Here is an 18,027-nt window from a genome sequence, read left to right on the forward strand (position 1 = left end):
GGAAAAGGAAATGGAATGAAACATCATTAGATAGATTGGTAAAAATTTTAAAATATCTTTGTAGTTATTTAGAACATTTTAATTTATTAGAGATTATAATGTGAATTGTGTTTCTCATCACATGTCTAAGGGTAGATAGGTATATATTTAAAAATATGTTTGCAGTTATTTAGAACATTTTATTGACCTCTGCCAGGAGGTATTGGGATTGCTTCGCTTTGTGTATTTGCGTGTTTGTTTGTTTGTTTGTTAGCAAGATAACTTAAAAAGTTATGAACGGATTTCCATGAAATTTTCAGGAAATGTTGATACTGGTGCAAGGAAGAAATTATTAAATTTTGGTGATGATGGGGGGGGGGGTCTTGGCGGAGGTATGCACTCTCCAATTGCTTTTCTTGTTTATTAATGTATTTGCTCTGATAGTAGTTCCTTATACACAAAAAATGTTCAGTTTTTTCTTCTGCTCAAAACAAATAAATGAATGAATGAACTAAATATTTTGTACCTTTGTAGATCTGATCCCTAATGCACATGTATAAATGATAAGTTGCATTATTCATTAAAAAACCTATAAAAATTTAATTTTGTTTTTTGTTTTTATCTGTTATTATATCACGGAAATGGAGTTTCAGGGATATAATGGTTTTACCCTGAATGCTGCTGCAGCTGGATCTGCCACCACCGGGTATCTTTCGTGTGAATGTGAACTAAATTAATGTATACAGAATAAATTTAGAATGTAAATAGAAATGCGTAAATAAATACGTTCAAAATATATGCCTGTATTTAATCTTATATTTCATAATGATCATTCATTCATTTTCTGAACCCGCTTTATCCTCACTAGGGTCACGGGGGTCGCTTGGAGCCTATCCCAGCTACATAGGGGCAAAGGCGGGGTACACTCTGGACATGTCACCAGTTCATTGCAGGGCTGAACATATAGAGACAAACAATCACTCTCACATTCACACCTATGGGCAATTTAGATTAACCAATTAACCTATCAGTGCATGTCTTTGGATGGTGGGAGGAAGCCGGAGTACCCGGAGAGAACCCACGCAGACACGGGGAAAACATGCAAACTCCACACAGAAAGGTCCCACCCCCCGTCGACTGGTGTTGGAATCGTACCCAAGGCCTTCTTGCTGTGAGGCACGAGTGCTAACCACTGCACCACCGTGTCGCCCATAATGATCAAATATTATAATGATTTGGAATGTTTATATAAAAACAGCAGAAAGATGTGTATTAAATATAGTAATGAATATATGGCCAAAGACTGATAATTTTATCAGTATCTTAATCAAATCTTTGATTTTTATTCTGGTCCATCACACTGAACAAACACCTCACTCTGTTATTTTTTTTGGATTCTCACTCTGTTACCATGAATTAATGTCTTTTAAAACTAAAATAAAAATGATATCAGTTTCATTTTTAGATATAATGTACTCTCATATAATCAGAAAAGTGTGGTATACTAAATATTTGCACTTCTTGGTAGTTTTTCCAAACCTTGAATAACTGCTGTATATTTTTCCTCACTCCGTTACTTTGTCAGTGATGATAAATTCATGTTTTTATTAAATATTTGGTTATTATTTCTTAATGGCATGTTAAAGTAGTTGCTTAGACCTACAATTTAAGCTATTATGGTTGCTGCTAAATTAATTTGTAAAAACACATATGGAATGATTAGTATTACTGTACAGTGCTGTCTCACTCCGTTACTCACTTGGCCAGGCCTATGAATGTATGTCCTGTGGCAAAAAAGATAAAATCAAACATTAAAATATACAGTGTATCACATTAAAGTCCATGTGATGAAACCTGTTTTACACCAGTGTGAAAGTATGAAAGTGCAGTACAGGTAAATGTAAAATCTGCATCCACATTTTGCAGATGAAAACTATGCACATCTGCATTGAAAATTATCCATGTTGCTGTGTTGTGCTTTGAGTAAAAAAAACAAAAGAAAAAACAGAAAAAGAGAAAAATGACCTACTTTGAGAAGACGAGGTGCATATCTGTCCATGAGATGTGCACCGACATATCTACACCTTTAACACATATATGATTCTGCTGCGGTATAAGACGGGGTTTTCACACTGAGACAGTCAGCTCTGGCATGGACTTTACTACTTTTAATAGGGTTGGATTTGTACTGACGATTAAATGAAGTTCAAGATGCGAATGCTTTGACTGAAAAAGTGCATTGGAAACGTGTTGGGCTGAAATGAGGTCATATCTGTCAGTTTGTGAGTTAGCAAAAAAATGTTTAACCCTGCTCCAGAGGCTTATCTGTGTTATAAACATGTAACGAGACAGAACAGGAAAGAAGAAGTAGTTCAAGGTGACGTTCAGGTCTGGTTTCACTTTATCTATTGTTAGAGACAGTTTCGTGGAAAGGGTCAAAGTCACAGACAAACTGTAAATGACTATAAAATGAATATTGAGCTGCAATGCTAGAGAAATACATGCAGTAAAAATGTAGCCTTTTTTTTAAGTTAATACTTACTGTCCTCTTAAGATGAATCAGATTCAATTCTGCAAAGTCTATCTATAAATTATATATTTATATATATATATAATATTATATATATATATTATATATATATATTATATATATTTTTTTTTTTTTTTCTCAGCAGGCACTACGTCAATTGTTTTGAAACCAAACGTATACTGATGTCATAATCATACCTAACACTATTATCCATACCTTTTCAGAAACTTTTGCCCATATGAGTAATCAGGAAAGCAAACGTCAAAGAGTGTGTGATTTGCTGAATGCACTCATCACACCAAAGGAGATTTCAAAAATAGTCGGAGTGTCCATAAAGACTGTTTATAATGGAAAGAAGAGAATGACTATGAGCAAAACTATTACGAGAAAGTCTGGAAGTGGAGGAAGCAACAGAAAATGTACCAAGCTTTTATTAAAGCTCTCAAATCCAAAATCCTAAAGAATCCAACCAAATCCATGAGAAAAATGGCAATTGAACTTGAGGTAGACGACAAGACCGTTAGAAATGCAGTAAAATATGATTTGAAGATTTAAATTCTCATGACTTTCAATAAACTAATTGGTCATACACTGTCTTTCAATCCCTGCCTCAAAATATTGTAAATTTTGCTTCCCCACCCTGTATACATATATATATAATATTATATTATATATATATATAATATATACACACAACACACACACACACACACACACACACACACACATAGGTATAGGTATATATATATATATATATATATTATATAATATATATAATATATATATTATTATAATATATATATATATTTTTTTTTTTTTTTTTTTTTTTTTTTTTTTTTCATTCTTTGTTTATTTGGAAAAACATGTTATACAAAACTTCCCTTTGGGTTACAATCAATATCTACACATCAAATTTGAACAAAGATGCTAATCCAAGATTTTTAGTCAAATATAGAACAAATTAAAAAAGAAAGAAAGAAAGAAAAGGGGGCGGGAGGAGAGGGCTTACTCCGTTAATTCATCAGCAAGAAAAAAAAAAACAAAAAAACATTAAGGTGTGTATGTTTACATTAACTTAAACAGAAATGTATGGCATATAAATGTTTTCATGTAACCGATGTATTCAGTCCACATCATTTGCAGGTTTTACATAGTTTGTCCATTTTGACCAAATTGTGAAAAACGATTCTCTGTGACCCTTAAAACAAAATGTCAATTTCTCCAGAATGAAGTTGTCCTGTACGATGTTGATCCATTCTTCAGTTGTGGGTGCTAAAGGATGTAACCATTTTCTACTTAATGCGAAAAACATTAACAACAGTCTTTTATCTTTCAGAGTCCAGTTATCACATGAAATATCTCCTAAATACAAAGCATCACATTTACAAGGAGTTTTTTGAGTAAAAATTATTATTTTTTTTTAAAATTATATTTCATGGACTCACGTTGTGTTGAGTCAAGTGTTGGTGAATCACATTCACAGATGAGTTATATGTTTATATATGTATGTATGTATGTGTATGTATATTCCAACACCAGTCGATGGGGGTGGGACCTTTCTGTTTGGAGTTTGTATGCTCTCCCCGTGTCTGCGTGGGTTCTCTCCGGTTACTCCTTCTTCCTCCCACCATCCAAACACATGCACTGATAGGTTAATTGTTTAATCTAAATTGCCCATAGGCGTGAATGTGAGAGTGATTGTTTGTCTCTATATGTCAGCTCTGCCATGAACTGGCGACATGTCCAGGGTGTACCCCGCCTTCGCCTGTAAGTAGCTGGGATAGGCTCCAAAGCGACTCCCATGACCCTAGTGAGGATAAAGTGGGTTCAGAAAATAAATGAATGAATGAATGAATTTATGTATATTTATGTTTTGGAATGTTGGTGTTACATAAAGGCATGCATTAATTTGGTGTTATTGATGGAGACCCCAAGGTTTTAGTGAATATGGGTTAAAAGTGACCCCAGCTTCTGGTTAGTGTGGGCCAGCTGGAGCCATTCTGTCTGGAGCAGGAGTCACCAATCCTGGTCCTCAAGGGCTGGTATCCTGCATGTTTTAGATGTTTCCCTCTTCCAGCACACCTGACGGTCATTATCAGGCTTCTGCAGAGCTTGAAGATAGGCTTATCATTTGAATCAGGTGTGTTGGAAGAGGGATACATCTAAAACATGCAGGATTCTGGCCCTCGAGGACCAGGATTGGTGACCCCTGGTCTAGAGTGTGAATGTTGTTCTTGTGTATGTGTGTATGTGTTGTCTCTAGGCCTCCAAAGACATGCACCTTAACCCATAAAGTCCCAGTACTAGTTTTGTGCCAGTTCCCAAATGAATTTTTTCTCTCTAGTTAATCTTTATTAAGTGATTTATTATATTATTATCTATCCTCTGTATTTTGCATTTTTCGCTGTAAATCATGTTTTTTCCTATATTTAATTTAGATGTTCATGAAAACTCAGAGTTAATCCAAAGGTTATTATATCAAAACATAGAAAACTGGGGAAAAAAAAGTGACTTTTTCAGCAAAGATATCAATAAGTGAACGTAAAACCAAGTGTGTCCATCCACTGCCCTTTGAGCCAACCCATGGGTTTTACTGGTGAATCAAGGTTGTAGAAGATGACGGTGTTTCCACATTCACACGGAGCTCTGAACGTCCAAATGGGTCATATCTGATGACATGAAAGATGACAACTATATTTTACACCAATTATTTCCATGTATTGACAGGATTAATGGATCAACAGGTATTAAACTATTTAGATCAGTGGATGGTTTTGGTTGACGTGGATGTTTGGGTTTTTATGGGTTAACAGGTTAGTTGGTCAGTGGGTGTGAATGTGGGAGAGAATAATTGTTTGTCTGAATATGTGAAGTCTGTAATGAACTGGTGACTCAAGTGTCACTCCCTGATTCTCAAAACGGTTTGTGGTTACGTAAAAAGAATGAAAATCAGTCTGTGGCGTGTCTGGTGTCGAATGGTGATTTGCCTTAAAACTATTCATTCTTGTTTCCTTGTGCTTTTATCGGTGCTGTAAGTGTTAATAATCCAGCTGCTTTAATGATCTGGCAGACTGTCAGATCTGCAGCTGGAACAGATGGGGGTTCGATGGTGTTTTTGGTGTTTCCTGTGCCGCCTGACTGCCCAGGTGTGACAGGTGTGTGATTAACATTTCCACACAATGCTGGTTTAACAAAAGTGGTCCGGATCGCTCTTCTAGCAGGCAGCCTGTTAGATTGTAATCAGACTGGTCAGCCTGTCATTTAGTCTGTCAGTCATCTAATCACTATGTCAGTTCCCCATTTATCCACCAAGACCCTCAGCCCCCAGAGACACCGACGGAGGAGCTGGAACAGTCTCTGTCTGTGTCTCCCAGCAGGAAGATATCTGCATCGACCACCTGACAGAAGGCCACTGGAAACTTGTCTGAGCACTGCAGGCCTGATTCACCAGCACACACACACACACACACACACACACACACACACAACACACACACACACACACACACATACACAAATACACACATATACACAAGCCACAGCTGTTTGTATTGGACAGATTAGGAGAGAAGTTGGAGGTGTTTTCCACCTCCCTCAGCCTGTGATTCGATAGTGGGATGGAAAGGAAGGGTGAGGTACTGTCTCGTGGTCGAGCGAATGAACTCATTCCTTCCCCCGCACAAGAAACGCTCACAGACAGGAAGACAGAGGGAAATGAGGAGGAACAGAGGAGGAGGGATATAGGTCAGGATGATGTGACCCACAGGGCCAGACGGGGTTTTCAGACAGACTTGAAAACCACCACCACCAGCGATGGAAAACGATGTGTTGCTACTCGGTCTCTGAACCACCAAAATTCTGCCTTCAAAGTTATGGCACAAACAGGCCGTTGGTGACTCTGTCTGAGAAATATGCTGTGGCAGGAGCGCCTGTAAACAGCTGTGCAACTGGTTATTCACAAACCCCGCCCCCCCCCCCAAGGGGAGGCAAGGGGTATTGTTTATGGTTCAGTTGTTTGTTTGGTTTGTTTGTTTGTGAACACTCTAGCAGCAAAACTATTGACTGAATTCATATCATATTAGTTTATACACTGCCCATGACCCAGAATAGATGTGATTACACTTTCTGAAAAGTAGGTCAAAGTTCATGTCTATAAACATATCAATTTTTTTCAATTTACTTGGCACATATATAGCGGCAATTGATATACTGACATCAGCACATGCATAGACATGATGACATCAGCTGGATCGATGCCAAAATAAGTTACAATATGTGCGAGGAGCGGGGTTTGTCGTGCCTGGCACCACTTGTTTGTTTGTTTGTTTGTTTGTTAACACTTTATCAGCAAAACTATGAGTTGAATTCATACCATATTTGGTTTATAGATTGCCAGTGATCCGGAATAGATATGTTACATTTGGGAAAAATAGGTAAAAATTCAAATTTTTAATGAATTTTTAAAATCTTTTTTTTTCCTCATTTACTTATAATGGGTGAAATTTGTTTATGTTATCTATGTCTATGCTGACATCAGCACATGCATAGACATGATGACATCAGCTGGATCGATGCCAAAAAAAGCTATAATATGTGTGAGGGGCGGGGTTTGTTGTGCCTGGCACCACTGGCTGGTACTGCTTTCAGTACTAGCTTCATCTTTTACCTCCAGCAAGGAGGTTATGTTTTAGCTGGCGTTGGTTTGTCTGTCAGTGTGGAAGATAACTCAAAAACTTAAGGACGGATTTGGATGAAAATTTCAGGAAATGTTGATACAGGCTCAAGGAACAAATGATGAAATTTTGGTGGTGATTGGGGGACTGATCTGTCTTGGCAGAGGTCTGCGCTCTCCAAGTGCTTTTCTAGTTATGATTTTAACTGTTAGCTCAATAAGAAAATTTCAGAATGTGCTGATAGAATAGACCTTGTTCTTTCCATAGACGTCTGAGCATGCTCAGTGCACCTCCCACTGCTGTGTAATGGGAGCAGTGAGTTAGACTGACTTGCTATAAAATAGATAGTTTGGGCTTTTTTTTTTTTTTTTACACTATTTTCTTTGTCTTTTTAAAATTTTTACCGTTGTTTACAGTATTGTGGTGATTTTCCTTTTTTTTTTTTTTTTTTTTTTTTTTTTAACCTGAATTTTGATCATGTAACTGCTTTTTGGAGTTCAACCAGGTGACAAAAAGCAGCTGGACTGATGTAGAAAAAAAGAGCCCCAAAACAAAAACTACTGGGCCAAAATTCAAATACTTGTTATTCAGTGTGTTCCAGTTCACAGGTCATGTTCAAATTCCTAAATCGCTTATTAATGTACATTCTGAGTGCCTTATTTAGTAAAAACCTGTCTTTTTTTGTTATTCCACTCCAAATTCCTTGCACCCATTTCATTGAAATGATGTCTCAGGGGTTAAAGGGATAAAAAAAAATATGAAGCCAAGCTATCATCTGAAATGAGGAGATCTTGTTCTCGGTACATTTCATCTCTAATGTTCACTGTACTCACAGCTACAAAATTACACTGAGGATGATGAGTGTTTTATGTTAAACATTTTAAGATTGCAGCGCAGTGAAGAAAGCGTTGTAATCTGCACAATGCTGCTGTAAACTCAGCCAGCTCGATGATTGCAGATAAAATGTCTTTCTAGGATTGAAATGTGGTGGAATCAGCAGCTGTGCAGGCTGTTTCCTGTGCTGTTCTTGCATTTTCTCTGGGCTATTTCAACTCACACAGGAAGACAGGAACTGCAGTGGCCGCCATCCAGGACCACATGGCATGTTGGGTGACCTTCCGTGAGATGTAAAATGCCCAGGTCTGCAAGTCTGCTTTTGTTTCTGCTTCAGATCAGAGGCAAGAGTGGGGTGGCAGGCATGCAGTTTTGGAATCATGTCAGCGCTGGCTGCACAACACGACTTTTTTTTTTTTTTCATCTCAAAACTGTCCGTGTAGTTGACCTGAGCTGCAAAACATACATATAATTTACAAAGGCAGGCCTTACTAAGCATAGTTAACCACCTTAACCCATAAAGACCCATACATCAACCAGTGATCAAAAGCATTTACTGATCTAATATGTTTAATACTTGTTGATCCACTAATTCTATCAATACATGTAAATATTTGGTATAAAATACAGTTTGTCATTTTTTTCATGGTCACCAGATATGACCCATTTGGACATTCAGAGACTCCATAGTGAACACAGAAACATCAACTTCTATAACATTGATTCACCAGTAAAACCCATGGAGTCTGATCAATGACAGTGGATGGAGACAGTTGGTTTATGGTCACTTATTGATATATTTGCTGAAAAAGTCACTTTTTCTTCAGTTTTCTTTGTTTTGATGTAATAACCTTTGATTTTAATCTGTATTTTCATGAACATCTAAATTAAATCTAGGAAAATACATGATTTAAAATGCAAAATAGAAACTACAGATGATAATAACATAATAATAGACAGACAGGGTTCCCAGTCTTTCCCTGAAATTATTTTCTGGGACTTTTTCAGGACATTTTCAGCCGCTAGAGACAAGTTATCATGTCATACCCCCACCTTCATTCTTTGGAAGTGTTCGTTTCTACAGTTGTAACTTACATTTACCCAGATTGTTTCTATGTTTATTACTCAGACATTTGATGTGCAGTCTATGGCTGTAATTTATCTACAGAAAACAATTATGACGAATGCTTCACAGAATAATGCAAACACACCACAGATTACAGCGTAGCCCTTCATTAGCCTGTCAAACTGGAGTTTTAATGTTCAACTGGACAATTCCCAACTCAACTTTCTCTTCTCTCTTACTTTCTCTCCTGCACTTCCTCTAAAAATATTTGTATATTTTCGATAAATCACTGAAAAACTATTTCCTTTGTTTCATCTCAGTTTAGTCACACAAGGTAACAAGGCAGGGGGAGGATTAATAATTTTCCAGGATAACTTAACCGTTTCCAGGACATATGACTTTTTTTCTCATTACCTCCACCAAGGAGGTTATGTTTTCATCAGAGTTTGTTTGTTTTTTTGTTTGTCTGTTAACAAGATAACTCAAAAAGTTAAGGGCGGATTTTGATGAAATTTTCAGGAAATGTTGATACTGGCACAAGGAACAACTGATTAAATTTGGGGGGGGGGACTGATCTGCCTTGCTCTCCAAGTGCTTTTCTGGTTTTCCATGACTGGAAAATTGGTCAATCATTTTCCAGGTTTTCCAGGATATGTGGGAACCCTGATAAATGACTTACAAAAAAAAAAAAAAAAAAAAAAAAAGTGAAATACAGAGAATAATATTATAATAAATGGTAATAAATCACTCAAGAAAGGTTCAATAGAGAGAACATTTTATTTGGAAACTAACACTGGGTCTTCATGGGTTAAAACCGGCTGTATCACAGATATTCAGTGTCTCTCATGAGGACAGACAGATCCTTCTGACCCTCCATCCTTTACCTGCTGTGATGCCTTGTTTATCTGCTCCATGAGTTGTAAATCCATTATTAATGAGATCTACCACCATAAATGAGACAAAACTGTAGCCAGTGATTAATGAATGAAAGATGGATTAAGCTCATGTGTATGTAACATGGATTAGTGTTGCAGGTTTAAAAGCTATTTATACTCTGGCACTGACACCAGAGGCAGGACTACAAGAGGAAACCTCCGGCCCTTATTAGCCAGCTAGTGATCGTCTGTGTTAATCCCAGGTAATCCTGCCTCCGTCCGGCCCTGACCTTCATTCTGCTACAAAGGCGGCCTCCTGTTACTACTACTACACTACTACTGAGTATACAGACACTAATATGTGCATGCATTTTTTAAAGGTTGGAACGCAAAATGAGAAAAAGCCCAGTGAGCCGATAATCAGGAAACAGAACTGTGATTATGACCCAGTCTGTCTTGCTGAAAATTTTGGCTCTGATGTGCTTTATTTTAATGCAAAAGACAAATTTTCTCACTTACTCTGAAGCAGTGTTCTTCAGCCTTGAGGTTGCGACTCCACGTGGGTTCACCTGGAATTCAAATGGGGTCGCCTGAAATTTCTAATAATTAATAAAAATAAATTTTTAAAAAACTTAGTAATAAAAAAATAGATGGTGAGTTGACAGAGACAATCCCAATCCATGAAAGACATGACAAACTGCGAAGCTGAAACTGAAGCACTGCAGTACTGTTTATCTGTCAAATGTTCATTGTGGTCAGTTTCAGATGCTGCAGCTCTTTCATAATTTATAGTTTGAGTTATTGTTTGTTCAGTATTAATTGTCAGCCTTGCAAATCCAAGCTGGACTGACTGTACATATCCTGACAAAGGAAAATCAAATTCTCACTCTGTGCAGTAATCTACACCTGGCTTTTCTGCCTCCGTCCATAATAATATACATTATATAGACTAAATGTCATCTAAAAATAATGTTTATTTGCAACATAGTATAGCAAACTATTGCACGATCAAAAACAAATTAATTTTAGCAAAAAAAATGTCTCCATTTTGAATGTCTGGGGTCACCAGAAATTTGTGATGTTAAAATCTGGTCACGAGGCAAAAAAGGTTGGAACCACTGCACTACGTGTATGTGAGAGATTGTTTCCAAGAGACTGGACAAGATTCACATTTACGCTCTTACTGTTTGTACTGGAATTTGTTGACAGACCATGTCATTGCGATACAGAAAGGAACAGACAGCACTGTATAGCACAAAGAAAAAAACAGAAAAACAAAAGTAGAAATGGGAACATAGGACAATCTCCTTAGGGCAGTGTTTTTCTGCCTTGGGGTCGGGATCCCACATGGGGTCGCCTAGAATTCAAATGGGGTCACCTGAAAATTCTAGTAATTGATAAAAAAAAATTTAAAAAAACAACTTACTAATAAAAAATATATGGTGAGTTGAGAGAGACAATCACAAAAAATAAGACATGACAAACTGTGAAGCTGAAACTGAAGCACTGTGGTTCTGTTTATCTGTCAAATGTTCATTGTGGTCAGTTTCAGATGCTGCAGCTCTTTCATAATTCATAGTTTGAGTTATTGTTTGTTCAGTATTAATTGTCAGCCTTGTAAATCCAAGCTGGACTGACTGTACATGTCCTGACCAAGGAAAATCAAATTCTCACTTTGTGCAGTAATCTACACCTGGCTTTTCTGCCTCCGTCCATAATAATATACATTATATAGACTAAATGTCATCTAAAATTAATGTTTATTTGCAACATACTATAGCAAACTATTGCATGATCAAAAACAAATGCATTTTAGAAAAAAATAAAAAAAAAACTCTTCGTTTTTAATGTCTGGGGTTGCCAGAAATTTGTGATGGTAAAATGGGGTCACGAGCCAAAAAAGGTTGGAAACCAATAAAGGTATTTCTGCCCTAGCAAGATACAGTTCTTTGTTTTCTTACTATTTTTGTGTTTTGGCAGTTTAATGAGCAAGTGACTATTTTTGGTAATTTCCTTGCACATTACAAGGCAGTGACAGTTCCAGTTCCAATGAGGACAGTGAGTCAACAATCACAGGTCCAATGTGGTCTACAGGGTCTGTAAGGTCCACCTCTGCATGAACAGTGAGTGGACCTGTTTTGTTCGGCACCATGAAGTAATGGTACTAATGTAAGGAATGATGTTCAAAGGGATCATGTGGATGTGGACAGGGGTCTGGATCAGCACTGATGTTGTAATGTTCTAGAAGGGTCTGATCAAGTGGTATTCAACAGTCTCTGTCATGTAATCAGAGTAACTTACATGCATGTATTATATATATTTGAGTAGGTATTTTTACACACTTTAACATTATGTATAACAAAGTTTGGGGAGATAAAATTTTTAGGTGAAAAATGTCAAATTAATGCTTCTTAACACGCGGATTTGAAATGGACATCAATTTTTTTAAGCTTAACACAAACATTCAAATCATGTGGTTCTTGACAGAAACTGATATCAAGTAGGACAAAACCTTTTAGATATTATGTTCAGTTATGCTGAAAATAAATTTTGGAGTAAAACATTGAAAAGTCTGTGTTTTATTGACATGAGAATGTGGTAACATGTGGACAGGCTGCTATAGTAACATGTGGACGACTCTGTCCCGTTGTATGCATCACCAAAAATGTATCAAAAGATCATTAGTTTCTGAAAGTTTCACTCAAATATCTGAATTATAAGTAATTTGAAAATTAAAAACTGGTATTTTTGTGGTAACATGTGGACAGAGCCTTTTATACACCTCACAAATGTTCAAACTCATAAATATCAATAATATTCACAAAATAATGAAAATCTAACACTTGAAACTTAATAATCATCTAAATAATCAACACATTGAACACATTTTTCAAATTTTTTATTTATAATTTTTACTGTCAAATGAGCTATGGCTATGGTGTAAAAAGTACAATCGATAAAATCAGTTCTAACATTTGTCTCTACAAGTAGTATTTTACAAAGGATAACCGTTCCATAAAATAGAGATTTTTAGCTGAAAAATGAGCCCACTTGATAAATAATATGTGCAAATTTACTTTTTCATGTTGATGCTCACATTCGCTTTATCGGACCCAAAAGTGATGTTTTTATGTTGTAAAATACATGTTCCTTTTACCATATGCATGTTTTTCTTGTATTTTTTTTTTTTTAAAATATATAATTCTTGGATTGTTTTTTTTTTTTGTTTTTTTTTTGCCGCAAGGAACCAAATACGGTAACTTCACTGACCTTAATTTTCTACATGACAATAAAACATTTTGAAAAATTTGACAAATTACCAAAGGCTTACAAGAGATGATCGGAAAAGAGACAGAGCTTTATAAAACCAAACAAACATGCAGATATTTTCTCTTACTGCCCATTTGCACAGTTGTTTCAGACTAATTTGTACTGACATTTACACCAAGTGTATTGTGTTCTTCAAACAGGTAATGATCAAATAAATTTAAGACTGAAGCTGTTCCTTAGTAATGACAATGACCTAATATAATGACATGTTTTGGATGTGAATGTAGGGGTCAATTCAACCCATTTGCTTATTTAAGGTACAAAGCAACTTGTTTTAGTGTTAAATGATTTGTGCACTCAGGGTCATTTCTTAGGGTTTACAGTTATCTGCCTATTAACACTGAACAGAAACATGACTGAAACCATTTTAAAGCTGAAATGTACGTGACAGTCGCTCCCTGAGGAACAGAGATGTTGTGTTGATTTATTAGCCTGGTCAACCATCCATCTGTCTTAATGAGATATCCGTCTGGAATCATGGGGCTTGAATCCAAATATGAAGGCGGGACTAATAGGCGCAGAGTAAACCAATCACAGATAAGACGAACGTGATGCTTTTGTCAGAGAAATTTAAGAATACAGGGTGTAACACTTTATAGTAAGTACACACTATGAAGCATTAGTTGAGCATTAACAAATACTGAATTTATCATTTATAAAGCATATTTCTGACATGAATACTCATTAATATGTAGTTTATAAGCAGTTATAAATGTTTAACTCATCATTAATAAGAACATTAGTTAAGCATTAACAAATACTGAATTTATTAATTATGAAGCATATTTCTGACATGAATACTCATTAATATATGGTTTATAAGCACAGTAATGAATGTTTAACTCATCATTAATAAGAACATTAGTTAAGCATTAACAAATACTGAATTTATTAATTATGAAGCATATTTCTGACATGAATACTCATTAGTATATGGTTTATAAGCACAGTTATAATGATTTTACTCATCATTAATAGGTTCATCTACAATGTGCTTAATGATTGTATTCTCAGACTTTATAAATTATGGATTCAGCATTTAAAAATTTTGTATTGCATCACTTACAAACCAGTTATGATGTGCATTTATGCTTGCACATACTCTATTCAGACATGTACTAATGGTTAGTGACTATTTTAGTGGGTATTTTAAACTAACTCACACATTTATTTTCTAATAGATGTCTTATAAACAGTTATTAATACAGAAATTCATTATTTCAGGTAGTTATAAAGCACTTACTACTCATTAATTAAGTATATGGTGTGAGCTCATGTAAAGTGTGCACTATCTATGCCATATAAAGCATTTACAAATGAGATTTAAAGGTTGGCAATGCCTAAAGACTCACAAAAGTCTCAGTTATTCTAACAAAGGAAAGACACAGCACATGGGATTATCAAAACAAACTGCATGACTGAATGATGGATGATTAGGATTATGAATGATTAGTAAAACATTTATAACTGTGCTTATAAACCATATACTAATGAGTATTCATGTCAGAAATATGCTTTATAAATAATGAATTCAGTATTTGTTAATGCTTAACTAATGCTTCGTAGTGTGTACTTATTATAAAGCGTTACCAATACAGGGTGTAATCTGTAAATCAATCCTTATTTTTTAATGAAGTAAACAACTGACAACAGTTGTAAAGAGATTAGTGGATTTGGAACTGACTTTAACTAACAACAAAAAGAAGTGGGTTCATATGACGCATTGTGAAACACCCGCCCTCCAGACTTGTGATTGGCCGGTATAGAATAGATTGTGCATATTTCACAGCGACTGGCCCAATTCCAGACTGTTTTCTCAGTATTGAATACACTGAGGAAACCGGATGGCTGGCCAAGCTATTGATTTATATGGAATGCCAGAGGAAGGCATTATCAGAGCATATCAATTGAAAAACAATTCACATTTTCATCCGTTGGTCCTGAGACTGGTCAGAAATATGTCTTTTAGAGGCTACAAAGCATTCTTCAGACCAGAAAACTGAATTATGTGCAAGTGTTTTTTCTTGATTCTGCAGCCTATACAACAGGTATTGTTTCCTTTGTATTATTATTTTGTCAAAATAATAATAAATAACCCTCTGGTATCCCGTCCAGCAAGGCCCTTACTAAGCACCAAGTGTGCCATTTTTGCACACTTGTGGAATAATACCAAAACATTTTTCATACAGTCTGTTTTTAATTCTTTTAATACTTTTTTCTATTTTATCAACTTGAGCCGTAAATAAAAATACCAAATACTCAATAATTGTCACATTTTTTAACCCTTTAAATGTTGTGTTTGTAATGTAAACAAACCATTTTTTTTGGATGCAAAAAACACATTTTTTTTTTTTCAATATACTACATAAAAAGTGGATCACATATTATTTGATTTTTGCAGCCTGGTATATGTCAATGATTAACTCCAAGATCGGTTAATTTGCATTATTATTTTTGACGCTAGGTCAAATGTTCAAAAATACTAGCATCTGTCACCAAGTGTGCATAAAATGCACACTTATAAATTGAACAATTAAATATTATATATTGATTTATTTTTCTGCTGTAATTTGATTTTATTTTTGTAAATCAAGGTCAGCCCTAATCATACAGATCAAATGGAAGAAATAGTGCGTTTTAAGCACACTTGGGAGACAGATGCTCGTCTTGTAATTTTCTTTTGTTTACAATGTGCAAATTTTAGTTGGTGGCCAGAATTTTAAAGATCATGCAAAAATGAACAACTTCTGAAGTCTAACCTTATTTAAATTGTGAAAAATAATATGAAGTTTTTTAACACGAAGTGCAAAGTGTGCCTAAAAGGCGCACCCAGATACCAGAGGGATAAGTAAGTAAGTAAGTAAATAAATAAATAAATACATAAATAAATAAAGCATCACAATATATTCACCACAGGATTGTTTTATGGACTATGAAGCCTGAAGTCAGTTCTATGCTTGCTCACAAATGTTATTTCTAAATTCATCTCCTTTGTGTTTTTAACCATAAGACCCCAGTGCTACTTTTGTGTCAATTCCCAAAAAGAATTTTCTCTAGATTTAACCTTTATTAAATAATTTATGTCCATTTATTATAATATTATGCTTTATATTTGGCTTTTTTTTCTCCAGTGAAAATCAGGTGTTTTCCTATTTCTAATTTACTGATTATGTAGATGTCCATTACAGCTCAGGTTAAAGTTGAGGGTTATTATTTCAGAAACAGAGGAAAACTGAAGAAAAAGTGACTTTTTCAGCAAATAAATCAATAACTGAATGTAAAAACAAGTTTCTACATCCACTGTCATTTATTAAACTCCATGGGTTTTACTGGTGAATCAGTGTTTTAAGTTTTTATTCATTTTCTTTTCTCCATGTAATTTATTATTTTGTCATTTTTTTTTCATTTTATTAATTTTACTTATTATTTTTATTTTACTCATTACTTTGACTGTTTTTGTTCATTTTGCTGCTTATTTTCTTCTTTTTTTTTAAAACATTATTTTAGTAAATGTTTTGCTTATTTTTTACATTATTGATTATTTTGTAGGTTTTTAATTCTTTTTTTTTTTTTTTTTTTTTTTTTTTTTTAATTTTATCCACTGCCATTTGTCAAACTCCATGTTGTAGAAGATGACGGTGTTTCCACGGTAACTACAGAGCCTCTGAACGTCTAAATGGATCATATCTGATGACCATGAAAAGATGACAAACCGCATTTTACATAAATTATTTCCATGTATTGATAGAATTAGTGGATCAGTAGGTATTAAACAGTTTAGATCAGTGGATGCTTTTGGTCACTGGTGGATATTTGGGGCTTTCTGGGTTAATATGTCTTCCTCTTCCTCTCATGAGCCCACTGTGGTTTTCAGATATCCCTTAAACTGTGTCAGTGGAGGCATTGTCATCCTGGAACAGACCCATCCCATCAGCTTTTTTCCTGTAATGCTTTATATTTTGCTTTTTTTCTCCAGTGAAAATCAGGTGTTTTCCTATTTCTAATTTACTGATTATGTAGATGTCCATTAAAGCTCAGGTTAAAGTTAGGGTTATTATTTCAGAAACAGAGAAAACGGAACAACAAGTGACTTTTTCAGCAAATAAATCAATAACTGAAAGTAAAAACAAGTTTCTACAATGACTGTCATTTATTAAACTCCATGGGTTTTACTGGTGAATCACTGTTTTAAGTTTTTATTCATTTTCTTTTCTTCATGTAATTTATTATTTTGTCATTTTTGTTCTTTTTATTAATTTTACTTATTATTTTATTTTACTCATTACTTTGTTTTTGTTCATTTTGCTGCTTATTTTCTTCTTTTTTTTTTCAAACATTATTTTAGTAAATGTTTTGCTTATTTTTTACATTATTGATTATTTTGTAGGTTTTTTGAATTCTTTTTTATTCATTTTATCCACTGCCATTTGTAAAAACTCCATGTTGTAGAACACCGGTGTCAAAGATGCGGCCTGGGGGCCAAATCCGGCTTGCCAAAGGGTCCAGTCCAGCCCCTGGGATGAATTTGTGAAATGCAAAAATTTCACTATGATATTAACAATCCTTTTAGTTCAGGTTCCACATTCAGACCAATTCAATCTCAAATGGACAGGATTCAGTAAAATACTATCATAACCTATAAATAATGACAACTCCAAATTTTTCTCTTTGTAAATGAAAATATTTTCATGTAATTACACTAAAAGCAAAATTTTGCCCAAAAAAAAAAAAAAAGTGAAT

This window comes from Sphaeramia orbicularis, chromosome 7 (assembly GCF_902148855.1).
Source record: "Sphaeramia orbicularis chromosome 7, fSphaOr1.1, whole genome shotgun sequence".
Taxonomy (NCBI): Eukaryota; Metazoa; Chordata; class Actinopteri; order Kurtiformes; family Apogonidae; genus Sphaeramia; species Sphaeramia orbicularis.